The following is a 14915-nucleotide window of genomic DNA, read 5'->3' on the forward strand; positions in this document are numbered from 1 at the left end:
GGTAAAATTGGACAGCTAAACACAAAAAGATAAAACTAGAGCATCAACTTACACCATACACAAGAATAAAATCAAAATGGATAAAAGACTTAAATGTGACTCATGAATCCATAAAACTCCTAGAAGACAATGTAGGAAACAAAATTTCAGACATCATATGCAGCAGAATTTTTACTGATACATCACCTAAGGCACCAGAAACAAAGGAAAAAGTGAACACATGGGACTACATCAAACTTAAAAGCTTCTGCACAGCAAAAGATACAGTCATCAAAATAGAAAGGAAACCCACTGTATGGAGAACGTAATTGCCAATGATAAATCAGACAGAAGGTTAATTTCCAACAAAGATAGAGTGCTCATACAACTCAACAAAAAGAAGACAAAGAAACCAATTAAAAAATGGGCAGAAGAACTAAATAGACACCTCTCCAAACAGGACATACATATGGCTAAGAGATATATGAAGAAATGCTCAACATCACTAATCAGCAGAGAGATGCAAATTAAAACAACAATGAGCTATCACCTCACACCTGTCACAATGGTCGCCATCAACAAAACATCAAACATCAAGTGTTGGCAAGGGTGTGGAGAAAAGGGGACTCTAGTACACTGCTGGTGGAAATGCAGACTGGTGCAGCCACTATGAAAACAATATGGTGTTACCTCAAGACATTAAAAATTGAACTGCCATTTGACCCAGTGATTCCACTTCTAGGAATATACCCTGAAAGGCCTAAACACCAATCAAAGAATATATGTACCCTTATGTTCATAGCAGCACTATTTATAATAGCTAAGATCTGGAAACAGCCCAAATGTCCACCAGTAGACGAATGGATAAAAAAACAGTGGTACATATACACAATGGAGTACTATGCAGCTGTAAAAAAAAGAAATCTCTTATCCTTTGAGTCGACATGGAGGGACTTGGAAAATATTATTTTAAGTGAAATAAGCCAAACAGAGAAAGACAAGTATCATATGATCTCACTTATTTGTGGAATAAGTGAGAAATGGGGTAGTCTGAGAAATAACAGTCTGAGAAATGGGGTAGTCTCAGAGACTACTCTGCTGGTTAGTCCTTCCTATGTGTTCTTAATTTCTGCTATGTCATTCTCCATTTCCACTTGGTTGGTTTTCAATGTTTCTCTATCTTTACTCATGGTGCTTATGTCCTTACTCATGCTGTTAAGGTTCCTTGGGATCATGGCTATGAACTTTACCTCTGATAATTTGCTTAGCTGCATTTCATTTATCTCATCTTCCATAGAGTTCTCTTGTTTTTTTTTTCATTTGGGATTTGTTTCTTCGTTTCACCATTTTGGCTATCTCAGTGGGTTTTGGAGCCTGCCAAATTTTCTCTGTGGGTGTCGGTGTTCTGCCGTTTATAGCTCCTTCTACTGGGTTTGGATGAGCCTGAGTTGACCCTCGTTAAACACCACTGTCAAATCTTACTTTCCTGTAGATTTGCATGCCCAGGAAAGGTTCAGTTATCTTCCAGTTTTTCCTGGTGGCTAGTAGTCTCAGTTATTCAGTACCTTGGATTGTAGCCCTGGTGTTCTGCATAAGAGGATTTCCAGAGGGTGGGATAGAACTGGTTATTAATGAGCCTCAATTTGCATTTCTTTGCCTCACCTGGGAAAGGCCGAAACTTTGAGGGGGGTGGGGGCTGTTGCATTTTCCCACAGCTCAGGGATTGAACTCACTGGCTACTGTCATTTGCGGCTGCATTTCAGAAAAATCTCTGAGTGCCCTCCAAATCCTGTGTGTCCCCACAGATATTCAGCCCAGTCTTTCCTCCCTATGCCATAGCTCCCAGGTGAATGGCTATGGCTATTTCAGTGCTCTGTCTTGGCTGCTTGTGCTGTGGAGCGGCTTGGTCTTTCTTCCCCAAGGGCTCTGCTCATAGCTAAGACTGCTACTGTCCATGGGCTCCCAGCACGCCACCCTCTCGTGTCTCCACAGATCCTACCAGTGTCCTTGGTTATATGCTTCTGTCCTGCTGCTTTTCTGTTGCTTTTTTCTGATGATTTGTCATTATTTTAGTTGTAATTCTTGTTTGGTCCTGGGAGATTGTTTGTGTAGCTTCCATTCACTTTGCCTCTATTTTCATGTCCTCTATGCCTATCTTGTGCACAGCTGGGTTGCACAGGCCTCTCTGGTGCCCCCGCACCATGTAGGTCCTGTGGGTAACTGGATCACACAGTTACTTTGGGGACCGGGCTCTATGCCTATGTTATGGGCTGCTGGGTTGCATTGGCCTCCCTGGTACTTCAGCACCCTGCAGGTCCCGAGGGTAACTGGACGGCACAGTACCTGCTTGGTCACACAGGCCTCTCTGGTACTTCAGCACCCTGCATGTCCAGGGGATAACTAGATGGCATAGTCCCTGCTGGGTCTCACAGGCCTCTCTGGTGCTTCAGCACCCCACAGGTCCTATGGGTAACTAGATGGCACAGTCCCTGCTGGGTTGCACAGGCCTCTCTGGTGCCCCCGCACTTTGCAGGTCCCGTGGGCGGGCAGCTGGATGGCACCATTCTCTCTGAGGCTCTGGCTTCCCACTGCTCTGGTGTGCTGCTAGACTGCACAGGCCGCTGTGGAGCCCCAGGTCCCATGGCTGGTTGCTGGGGAGTACTGCTGCCCTGTGGGCCTCAACTCCTGCTCAGCTTTTGCTGTAGTTTTTGGGGATGGGTCTCAGCTTCTGGTCTGTGCATCTGTTGCCTGGGGATGGATGTCTGCTCCCCAGCCTCTGTTGCTGGGGGTATATCTGGACCCTGATTGGGCTGCTACTATGAGTGATGGTGGTGGGCTCCTGGCTGTTCGTGGCTTCTGCAATCAGCACCTTGGCAGCTCCACTACTGTGCAATAGTCTGTGTTGATACAGAGTGTCCACTCATCCGATGGTGCCAGATGCACTGGTGGGCTCAGGTGACTCGACCCTAGCTGCTCCTACTGCCTCCTCCCAGGGAAGACCAGGGATCTGCCAAAATGGTGGGACCTTCCCGATGGGCAGGGAGAAGTGCCTTGAGGATCTGCTTTCCATGGTAGCTGGCTGCTCCTGTCCACGCACAGGAACCTTCTGCTCAGTGACTCTGCACTGCATGAGTTTGGTTGTCCACCTTCATGTCCACTCATAGTCTCTCACACACACCGAGTATAGGTGTTCTTTTTTGAATGTTTTATAAAACTCTTCTCTAAAGCTGTCAGGACCAGGACTTTTGTTTGCTGGGAGTTTTTAAATTATTGCATTGATTTCATTAGTTGTTATCAACCAGATTTTCTGATTTTTCCTGATTTCGTTTTGGGATATTGTATTTCTAGGAACATGTCCATTTTGTCTAGGTTGTCCAGCTTAATGGCATATTGTTGTTCATAGTATTTTTTTATAATCCTTTGTATTTCTATTTTGTCATCTGTTTCACTTCTATTTTATTTATTTGGGTTCTTTCCCTTTTTTTCTTAGTGAGTCTGGCTAAAGGTTAATCAATCTTGTTTGTTTTTTCAATGAACCAGCTTTTGGTTTAATTGAACTTTTGTATTGTTTTTTTTTTTTTTTTTGTCTCTATATTATTTATTTCTGCTCTGATCTTTATTATTTTCTTTCTTCTACTTACTCTGTGCTTTTCTTTTTGTTCTCTTTCTAATTATTTAAGTTGTAGGTTTAGATAGTTTATTACAGATTTTTCTTGTTTCTTGAGGAAGGCTTGTAGTGCTATAAACTTCTCTCTTAGGACTGCTTTCTCTGTGTCTCACAGATTTTGAGTTGTTATGTGTTCATTTTTATTTGTTTTTAGGAGGATTTTTTTATTTATTCTTTGATCACATTAGTAACTCAATAATTATTTAATGACATGCTATTTAGCATCCATGTATTTAAATGTTTTTGAGTGTTTTATTGTTTTTGCTTTCTAGTTTAATGCCATGGTGATCCAAGAAGATGCTTGATATGATGTCAATCTTCTTGAATTTGTAGAGACTTAGATTGTATCCTAACATTTAACCTACCTTCGAGAATGTCTCATGTGCACTTAAAAAGAATATATATTCTGCAACTTTTGGATGAAATGTTCTATCAATTAAATCCATGTGATCCAATGTGTCATTTAGAGTCTGTGTTCCCTTGTTGATTTTTTTTGTCTAGAAGATGTCTCTAGTGATGTCATTTGGATGTTAAATTTCCCTACCATGATTGTATTGCTGTCAATCTCTCCCTCACAGTTTTCACATTTTATACATATATATGGGTGTTCTTATATTGGGTGCATATATGTTTGACCAGAATAAATGTTCTGTTGTATCAATACCTTTATTATTATGAAGTGGCCTTTGTTGCCCCTTGTTATTGACTACATTTGAAATCTATTTTGTCAGATATAAGTATATTGCCACCCCAGCTTTTTATTTATTTATTTATTTATTTTATTTTTTATCCTCACCCGAGGACATTTTTCCATTTTTTGTTCAGGTAGAGTGGGAGGGAGAGAGAGGAACAGAGAGAGAGAGAGAAACATCGATGTGAAAGGAACACATCGAGTGGCTGCCACCCGCACAACCGACCAGGGCCGGGGACAAACTGCAACCGATGTACGCGCCCTTAGCGGGAACCGAACCCGGGTCTCTCAGGACCGCAGGCCGACACTCTAACCGCTGAACCAAACCGGCCAGGGCTGCCACCCCAGCTTTTTAAAAAACCCATTTACATGGAAATGTTTCTTTCCATCCATTCATTTTTATCCCATGTGAGTCCTTTATTCTGTGGTGTGTCTTTTGTATACTGCATCTATATGGGTCAAGTTTTCTTATGCAGCTATCTTGTGTTTTTTATTTAATTATTTAAACCATTTACTTTTAAGGTCATTATTAATAAGTACTTATTTGTTGCCACTTCTATTCTTTATGTCTGCTCCTCACTCTATTTCTTCTTCTTCTTAGCAGTTCCTTCAGCATTTCTTACAGTGCTGATTTGGTGGTAATAAATTGCTTTAGCCTTTTTTTTTTTTGTCTGCAAAGCTCTGTATTTTTACCTTCAATGTTTATTGATAGCCTTGCTGGATAGAGTAGTCTTGTATTCCTTTTTTTTACTTTGCATATTTCATGCCACTCCTTTCTGGCCTGATGTGTTCTATTGTGAAACCACCTGACAGTGTAATGAGATCTCCCTTTTAGGTAATTTTCGGTCTCTTTCACTGCCTTTATAATTATTTCGTTTTTTTAATGTATGCCATTTAATTATGATATGTTTATGTGTGGGTTCATTTTGGTTCATCTTGATTTGGACTCTTGGCATTTCCTGAACTTGAGTGACTTTTTTTTTTTTTTTTTAATCAGGTTAGAAAAGTTTTGTTATTATTTCTTCAAATCGTTTTGCTTTTTTTTTGCTCGCATTCTTCTCTTTCTGTTATACATGTGGTGTGGATATTGTTACATTTCATATTGTCTCAAAACTCTCTTAAACTATGCTCCCAGTTTTTTTGTTGTTTTTTTTTCCCACTTGTTGCTCTGATTTGGTGGTTTTGGTTTGTTTGTTTGTTTGTTTACCTTGTTTTATAATTTAGTGATCCAATCTTGAGTGTCTTCTAAACTATTATTTATTCCTTCCAGGATATTCATTATTTTAGCTATGTCATTTCTTCATTTCCAATGGGCTCTTACTTATATGGTTTTAATATATGTTTTTATGATGATAAAATTTTCACTAAGTTCATTGTAGTCTGCTATGCCTCTCAGTCTTGATGAGGTGGCCTTCTTGTGGGATCCAGTGTAGAAGTCTCCTTGACCTTCTGAGCTGGATCCTCTAGGAATGACCCTTGTCTTGGTTATGTGGGCTGCCCTGTTGTTTTTGGGTCTTGATTGTTGTTGTCCTTTTGTGGATGTGCTCAGCCTTCAAGGTTGTTGACTGTGAGTCTCAAACCTGACCATGTTGTGTAACTGTTTTATAGATTCTGATAAAGCCAAACAATGTGAAACCAGACTAAACCAAAAATAATATAAAAAATAAGCAACACAATAAAAGCAACAGTCTCAACAAAAAGACTAAAAGAACACACACATACACACACACACACACACACACACACACAGAAAAGAGAATATAAGAAGGCATGAGACCAAGTAATTAGAAGAGGGAAAATAAAAAGAATATGAAAGAAAAGAATGAAGATACCAGAAATAGGGTAAGTATAAAACATAAAAGATAGAAAATAATGAATTAAATAATAATAATAGTTATAAAAAGTAATAATGCTAAATAAAATAAAATATAGAATAGGAAAGTAAAAATGAATAAAATAACTGAAAACAATAAATTAAAAATAAAAATTTTAAAAAAGGTAAAAAGAATGATAGAAAATATTTTTAAAAATTTAGACTAAGAGAACATTAAGAGAATGTGTACAAAAAAGAGAGAAGAGATAGAAAGAATGTCCAAACAAAACAAAAATAAACAAGAATAAAAAACACCCCAAATCCTTGGATCTGCTACTTTTGGAGGTCACTGAATTTTGCTCAATTGTTGTTGGATCTGGTCCTTTGGTATATGAATCCCTGGCCTCTTGGACAGCTCTCTGATGCTGGCCAATCTGATGCTGGACAGTTCTCTGATGCTGCCTGGCCCTGGTGAACCTGGCTGAAGCCCTGCAGTGTGGGTCCCCAACTAGTCTAGTGGGCAGGGCTTCCTTAGCCCAGAGGCTTGGTCTGCTTCAGGGCTCCCCAACTGAATGTATTTGTTCCAGGCTGCCTTGTCTTCCCCCACAGAACTGGGTTCTGTATGGTATCAGGTCCGGTTAAGGTCATTTAAACAGATTTATTTTGGGGGTGGTACCCTTGCTTGTAAGAGGGGCAGGCAGGTGCTTATTCTGCTTTCAATGCCTCAGCTTTGCCTGGGTCACTGGCACCCCCTGGTCACCATCACAAACAGCAGGTGATAAAACTAAACAATTAAAAAAAAAAAAAAAAGCACTGTTTGGCTCTCTAATCTTTCAGCATGGCTGGCTCTTGCTGGGTGGGGATTTTGCCCTGGCTTCTACCAGGCTAGATGCTCGAGTCTTCACACAGCCAGGCTTAGTTGCTGGGACGCAGATTCCCAGCCCATAGTCATTCCAGGGTGGGGGAAAGAATGCCTCCTCTTCACTTGAGATGGGAAGGATTGTACCTCTTTTCCAAGCAATCTGACTCGCCCTCATTCTGCTCTCTGCCAAAATTTCTTTCAGAGAATAATCGGCCTCTCAGATTCATTGCTGGATGATCCATTCAGACCTTTCTGCAGGCCTGGAGCTCTGCTTTGGGTCCTGTCCCACAGACCCCAATCAGTGTGATATTTCCAGGCTTATGTTATAAACAAATATTCCATTTTTGCCTAGGATAGTGCTGCCTGAGTCCACCTGGTGGACCAAATCACCTTTGATTCTCACTGCCTGATGCTAAGTGGACTCCCCTTCCCTTCTCTGTTGTTTTCATTTAAGGATGTATTGGGGGGGCTGAGTAATCCCTGTCCCCCATTCCCAGGGTCAGGAGATTTATTACCACATCTTCCCTCTGGTTTCCCTGCTGCGCTGTGCAGCTGTGGGAGTTGGCTCACCCACTCCAGGTCTTTTCTTGCCCCCTCTCCATGCCCTCTGCTCACAGTATTTCCAATCACCTATTTTCAGCTGATTTTTCAGGTCGAATGTTGTTCAGTTTCACCACAAGTCTGGTCCAGTGCTAGCATCAAGTGGAAAGAACTTCTTTAGGTGCACACATCTTGCCTCTCTTTTGTTAAAGGTTTAAATGTTATAGCTGATGAGCTGGGACAGGTGAGGTCTGAACTTCCATAACATTCCTGAAAGTATAGACAGTTCTGTTTTGGGAAACTGCTATTTATATTAGGGCTTTGATGACTGTCTTTCAGTTTAAAGAGAGGTGAATGTAACATTGGATAGCCAGGTGTTGTGCTTCATGGTGGACATGTATGTGTGTTTATTTATCTGCCAACTTCAACTTACTTTGACCTGAGATGAGCACAAACAGAAACAAATGAAACCAGTGAATCCAAGAGAAAGTAAATTTAGAGAATGAAAATCAAGATAGAAATCTTTGTGAATATTTGAAATAGTCTATCCTGGTACAGTGTTTGAGAACTCTTCCTTCGTGTCTTTAAATTGGTAGCAGAAATTGTCCCTTTCTTTAAAAAAAAATTGCCATGGCCAGTTTGGCTCAGCGGTTAGAGTGTTGGCCTGCGGTCCGGAGAGACCCGGGTTCGGTTCCTGCTAAAAAAGAAATCAATTGTATCCATTTTTTAAATATCTTCCTCTATTTATTTCTTTAATGCCTATAGTATTCTGTGAACAGGTCCTTTACTTCTTTGGTTAACTTTATCCCTAGATATCTTTTTTTGTTGTTGTTGTTGCAAAGGTAAATCGGATTTTTAAATTTTTTTTTAGTTTCTGTGTGTTTATTATTGTTGTGTAAAAATGCCAATGATTTCTGGATGTTTATTTTATATCCTGCAACTTTCCTGTTATCATGTTAAACTCATTTATTAAATATAGTAGTTTTTCATGGTATTGGAAAAATTAACATCATTAAAATGTCCATACTACCCAGAGCAATCTATAACTTCAATGCAATTCCCATTAAAATACCAATAATATATTTCACAGAACTACAACAAACACTCCAAAAGTTTATATGGAACCAAAAAAGACCCCAAATAGCCACAACAATTTTGAAAAAGAACAAAGTAAGAGGGATCCCAATACTGCATATCAGGTTATACTACAAAGCCACTGTAATCAAAACAGCCTGATACTGGCACAAGAACGGGCATATAGATTGATGGAACAGTACAGAGAAACCATAAATTGACCCAAAACATTATGCTCAATTAATATTTGACAAAGGTGGCAAGGGCATACAATGGAGTAAAGACAGTCTCTTTAGTAAATGGTGTTGGGAAAATTGAACAGCTACATGCAAAAAATGAAACTAGACCACCAACTTACACCATACACAAGAATAAATTCAAGATGGACAAAAGACTCATGAATCTATAAAAATCCTAGAAGAAAATGTAGACAACACAATTTCAGACATCACACACAGCAGAATTTTTACTGATGCTATGCCTAATGCAAGAGAAACCAAGTAAAAAATTAATACATGGGACTACATCAAACTATAAAGCTTCTGTACAGCAAAAGAAATAACCATCAAAATGGAAAGGGAACCCACTATATGGAAGAGCATAACTGCCAATGACATATCACATAAGGGGTTAATTTTCAAAACACATAGAGTACTCATAAAACTTAACAAAAGGAAGACAAAAAATCTAATTAAAAATGGACAAAGGACCTAAATAGACACCTTTCCAAACAGGACATACAATTGGCCAAAAGACATATGAAAAAATGCTCAACATCACTAATCATTACAGAGATACAAATTAAAATATCTATGAGGTATCACCTCACACTTGCCAAAAGGTTGCCATCAACAGATCATCAAACAAGTGCTGGCAAGGGTGGGGAGAAAAGGGGACTCTAGTACACTGCTGGTGGGAAGACAGACTGGTGCAGCTACCATGAAAAACAATATGCTGTTTCCTCAAAAAATTAAAAGTTTAACTGCCATTTGACCCAGTGTTCCCACTTCAAGGAATATATCCTAAAAAGCTTGTAACGCCAATCAGAAAGAATATATGTATCCTTATGTTCATAGCAGCACTATTTACAATTGCTAAGATCTAGAAACAGCCCCATTGTACATAAATAGATGGGTGGATAAAAAAGCTGTTGTACTTATATACTATGGAATATTATGCAGCTGTAAGAAAGAAAGATCTCCTGTCCCACCGGTGTGGTGCAGTGGTTGAGCGTCGACCCATGCATGAAGAGGTTGCTGGTTTGATTGCTGGTCAGGACACGTGCCTACGTAGTGGAACCAATCCCCAGTGGGGGGCATGCAGGAGGCAGCCAATCGATGCTCTCTCTCATCGATGTTTCTTCTATCTTTCTCTCCCCCTTCCTCTCTCTCTAAAATCATTAAAGGAAAAAAAAAAATTTCTTATTCTTTGAGATCCTTTAAAATGACATGGAGGGACCTGGAGAGTATTAGAATATTATGCTAAGTGAAATAAGCCAGTCTGAGAAAGACAAGTATGACATGATCTCACTTATTTGGGTAATATAATGAAAAAAATAAGGTGTTGAACAAAATAGACCCAGAGACATGGAAGTAAGGTTCAAACTGACAAACTTCAGAAGAAGGAAGATATAAACCAAAGAACTTATGCATATAAGTATAACCAATGGACAGAGACAACAAAAATGAGGTGGGGGGCAGGAATGGGAGGAAGGTGTCAGTGGAGTAAAAATGAGAAATATCTGTAACAAAAATAAATTAATTAAATTTAAATAATCAATCATATGTTTTTTGAGCATATCTTATTTGCAATGTCCTATAATGGCAATACTGTAAATATATCTACAAAGAAATATAAGTCATAGTCATCCTCCTTAAGAACAACTTTAAATCTTACAAGGGAAGATAATATTAGCATACCAATAACTTGATGAAGCAATATATGCTAATTATATTAAAAGTGGCACAAAGAAGTCTCCACTTTTTCTAGTCTAATACCTGAGGTGTAATTCAGCTAATTAGGAGGGCATCAATTCTAACTTTGTTTCAATCCATATTCTCAGATGACAGGACTAGAAGCCTACTTCCATTGATATATCTTTATGGCTTTTGCTACATAAAGAATAACAGAACGTTTTATTCTCTGATGACCCAGACTCCTATTTGGCTTGGCTAACCTGCTCTTACTTACCTTAGGAATGGAATTGAAGTCAAAGAAGTTGTAGTGATTTGGAGGTTTTAACTACAAAATTCTTCAGATTTAGGGGCATATATAACCTTTCATGTACACAGTTCTCATTTTAAGCTACCTAAGGCTAGCTACCTGGCTTTACTGATTTATAATTAGGACTGAAATTCTCATTGAAAATTTGAATTACTTATATGCTTTTTTGGTACGCATTTTAGACTGTGTTGGCTGAAGCAAATAATTGTAACAGCACTCAAGAAATGGATGAATACCACAGAAAAAATCTTCAACCACCCCTGCCCCTGACAACCAGTAAGTAAATTCTGTTGTGTTCCCTGTTCACTGAAATATCTTTCTGACATTACTTGTGATAGCTGAAAGACTTCTTTTGCTATAAGCTAGCAAAACCCCAATACAATTTCTTCACTTTTTAACCATGTCTCAAAATCCCTTAAGAAAACTTCTGCAATTTGCTGTTACACTTTTATACTAGAATTAAATTTGTTGTACCATACAGGTTTAGTTATTATATGTGTGTACAAGTACCATTGTGATAAATGATCATCAATTAGGTATAAGGTTTAAAGAGGAAATCTATATGAATTATGGCAAAGAAAGAATATATTTGTCTTCAGAATGATTCAATTACATTATATGATTGTCCATTTCAGGCATTCGATAAATACAAAATTTAGTTAAAAAGGTATTTATTTTTAAATCCTCACCCAAGGATACTTTTCCATTTATCTTCAGATAAAGTGGGAGAGAGAGAAACATCCACATGAGAGGGACACATCAACTGGTTGCCTCCTGCACAATCCTGACAAGGGCCTGGGACGAACCGCAACCAAGGTATGTGTTTTGACTGGAGTCGAACCTGGGACTCTTTGGTCCGCGGGCCGATACTCTAACTGCTGAGCCAAACTGGCCAGGGCAAGAAAGGTCTTCATTTGTATTTTAAGGGATAAAAAGCCTAAAATATCAATTTGAATCTTAAATATATCAGTGAATAGCTGCCAATGAAAACTTTCTTTATTACTAATGGTCAAGAAAACAAGATAAAATCAAATCTAACCTACTCACAACTGAATTCATCTTTAAACCTTTCCTGATACAAAAGAAGAGAAAGTCCTAAATGGTCAGGTCCATGGATGACTTTTATAAGGTATCAAGTCTTTCCTGTCTCTTACTGTGCAATATGCTGTTTATGAAAATATTTTACATTTAAAATGCCTGAAGTAAAAATGCTTTCATTGTAGTTGCACTTATTTTGAAGCTAAATAAACTCTCCAGGTATTCAGCAATAAAATCAGTATCTCATGTTAAGGTAATGTTTAATCTGTAAAACAATAATTTATACTATATTAATTTTTTTAATCATCACCCAAGGATACTTTTACATTTATTCTCAGATAAAGTGGGAGTGGGGAGGGGGGGGAGAGAGAGAGAGAGAGAGAGAGAGAGAGAGAAATATCAATGTGAGGGAGACACATCGATTGGTTGCCTCCTGAATGACCCAACCAGGGCTGGGGACTAGACCACAAACAAGTAAGTGCCCCTGACCAGAAGCAAACCTGCGACTCCCTGGTCCATGGGCCAACACTCTAACCACTGACCCAAAACAGTCAGTGCTACTTTCAAAAAAATATACTGCAATATTGAGATTCATCGAAAAACTTTAAAAAGTACCCAATAAGTAGGGTAAGCTGGATATTTTATCTTTCCAAACCTTAAATTAATGAGACACTCTAAAAGCAATTTTTGACTTCATAACTGATATTTTAGCTTCTTTTGAAAATTTATTTATTTGTAAGTTTATTTACATCTACAATAAATTTTAAATAATAATTATTGAGAAATAACAATACAATATGCTTTAATATTACCATACTGTATAGATATTGCTAAACATGTTAATTTTGTTTCAGGTTCTGAAAAAGAATTCAGTTATATTTATAAATGCTTTCTTCTATTCACTTAACTCTTAATTTCTCAGTTGAAAAGCAGTTTCTACAGATGTACCAAAATGGTTATCTAAATATCACTGAACATTAGCTAAATACAGAGATTTTTCTACCTGAGGAGATGCCTTTTCTCACTAACATGAAACTTCACTTCTGGGACTTAGTTCTTAACTAAAACTGAAAATATTATTTTTTGTTAACTCTAAGAGAAAAATCTCAATTCTATAATTGTGTGAGAAGTAAAAATGTTTTTATTGTTTTTAGTTTCTGACTGAAACAGAAATCTGAAGATTAAGATTTATGATTGATTCAGCCTCTTCTAACTAATGACGATTGAATTTTACTTGTTACCTTTAACCAGTCAAAACACACCTATAATCAATCGTTTGCAAGTTATGCACCAATGAGTACTAGGTTTAAAATCAGGAAGATGGTAAATAAAATATTTATATTTTTATGAAGTTTTAACCAGAATTAAGTCTAACATTAAAATGGGCTATTTATACAACTTTTTAACCTAGTGCATTTTGTCATATGTTTGTAGAATTCTTTTCTCTAGATTAGCAAGAAAGCAGACTGAAAATCCCTCTTCCTAGTAACAGAATGAGAAGTCCATTTGCTCATTACTTTAAAATCCTAAGAATCAGATTTTCTTAAAGGCCACAGGCACCATGGGACCCTGGGTGTTACTATGACATCTAAAACTTGAATGCCTAGTTCATGACTCAGGGACTACCATAATATCTCATAAATATAAAGAGTTTTCTCCAAAGTTAGTAGTGCTGTTGTCACACTTGGGATTTTCCGTAGTCAAGGTGACTCCCCTCTGGCTTTATTTGAGATTATTTCTGCAAATATATCCAATGATCCCAAGTTATGTTGCAGAAAACTTTTAGGATATATGAGATCAGAGTGAAAGATACCTGAAGCAAATTACAGTAGGTCTATTCTTGAGGGAGAATGATTATAATTTATATTTTCTGTATTTAAAATGTTAAATATCTGTTAGTCAGTGAGTAATAAAATCCTATATTATAAAGATTGTTGTGATTTTCAGTGGTGGGTACTACAAGAATTTATTTTTTTCATTTACTAAGACTACAGATTGTTGTTTTTTAAAGCTACTATTTAGTCTTGTCTTTTTTTGTTTGTTTGGTTTTATTTTCTTTTGTCTTTATTCATTTCTTTTATATCTTTAACCCATGACATAATTTTAATTCTAGGCCTGTAGTTCTGCCTTCCTCATGGGATTTCTTTCTGGCATTTCTTGATATATGATCACGAAAAGTAGATTGAAATGACAGAATAAATCCAAGACCTAGAGTCAGACTACCTATCTTATTTATTTCCTTAATTTTCCTCATGAACCAGGAAAGTCATTGTATCACTTTCCGAGCCCTGTTTCCTCATCCATAAAATTAAGATACTGCAAAAGATGATTCCTAAGGTCTCTCCATGTGAAAAGCCCTTTGATTCTATTAACTCAAGAATTACTGTTCTTATGGGTTAGCTTTAATTAGGAGAAATGTCAAAAACTGTACAAAACAAATGTTCATGTCCTTGAAAATAAGTGAGATCTCATTATCAGTACTAACTTCTCTACTGATAGCCTTGATCTATACTGTACTCTTATGTCTTGAGTTTCAATGTCATTGACTTCTCTTGGTAAATGTAGTGATTATAACCACAGGCTTTGAAGTCAGAAAAATTGGGCTTGAATTCTGAACTTAGTATTCAATAGCTCTGAATTTATAACTATCTTAGCCTTTTCTGTAAATTAGGAATAATTCCTACTCCACAGTCATTTTATTGTGTATTACATAAACACATTTAAAGCATCTAGCATAGTACATGACATGAAATATAAATTTGAAAGAAGAATTATTGTTATAGTTTTTACTATTGAGTTTTCTATTCCTCCCTGAGAGCAGAATTAAAAAAAAAAAATAGGGAGTGTGAATATAAAAGTACTAGATATTAGAGAAAGATGCCATCAAAGGACAAAACAATTGCAAAATATGAACATTTTAATCTGCTATAAAATATTCCCTAAATTAGGGATGGCAAACATTAACACTCCCTTCCAGTCTTCATGGTGGACATCACTAATTATCATATCCCCAATGAGCTTGGGCATG

The sequence above is a fragment of the Molossus molossus genome, unplaced genomic scaffold (assembly GCF_014108415.1).
Source record: "Molossus molossus isolate mMolMol1 unplaced genomic scaffold, mMolMol1.p scaffold_m16_p_7, whole genome shotgun sequence".
In the NCBI taxonomy this organism is placed as follows: Eukaryota; Metazoa; Chordata; class Mammalia; order Chiroptera; family Molossidae; genus Molossus; species Molossus molossus.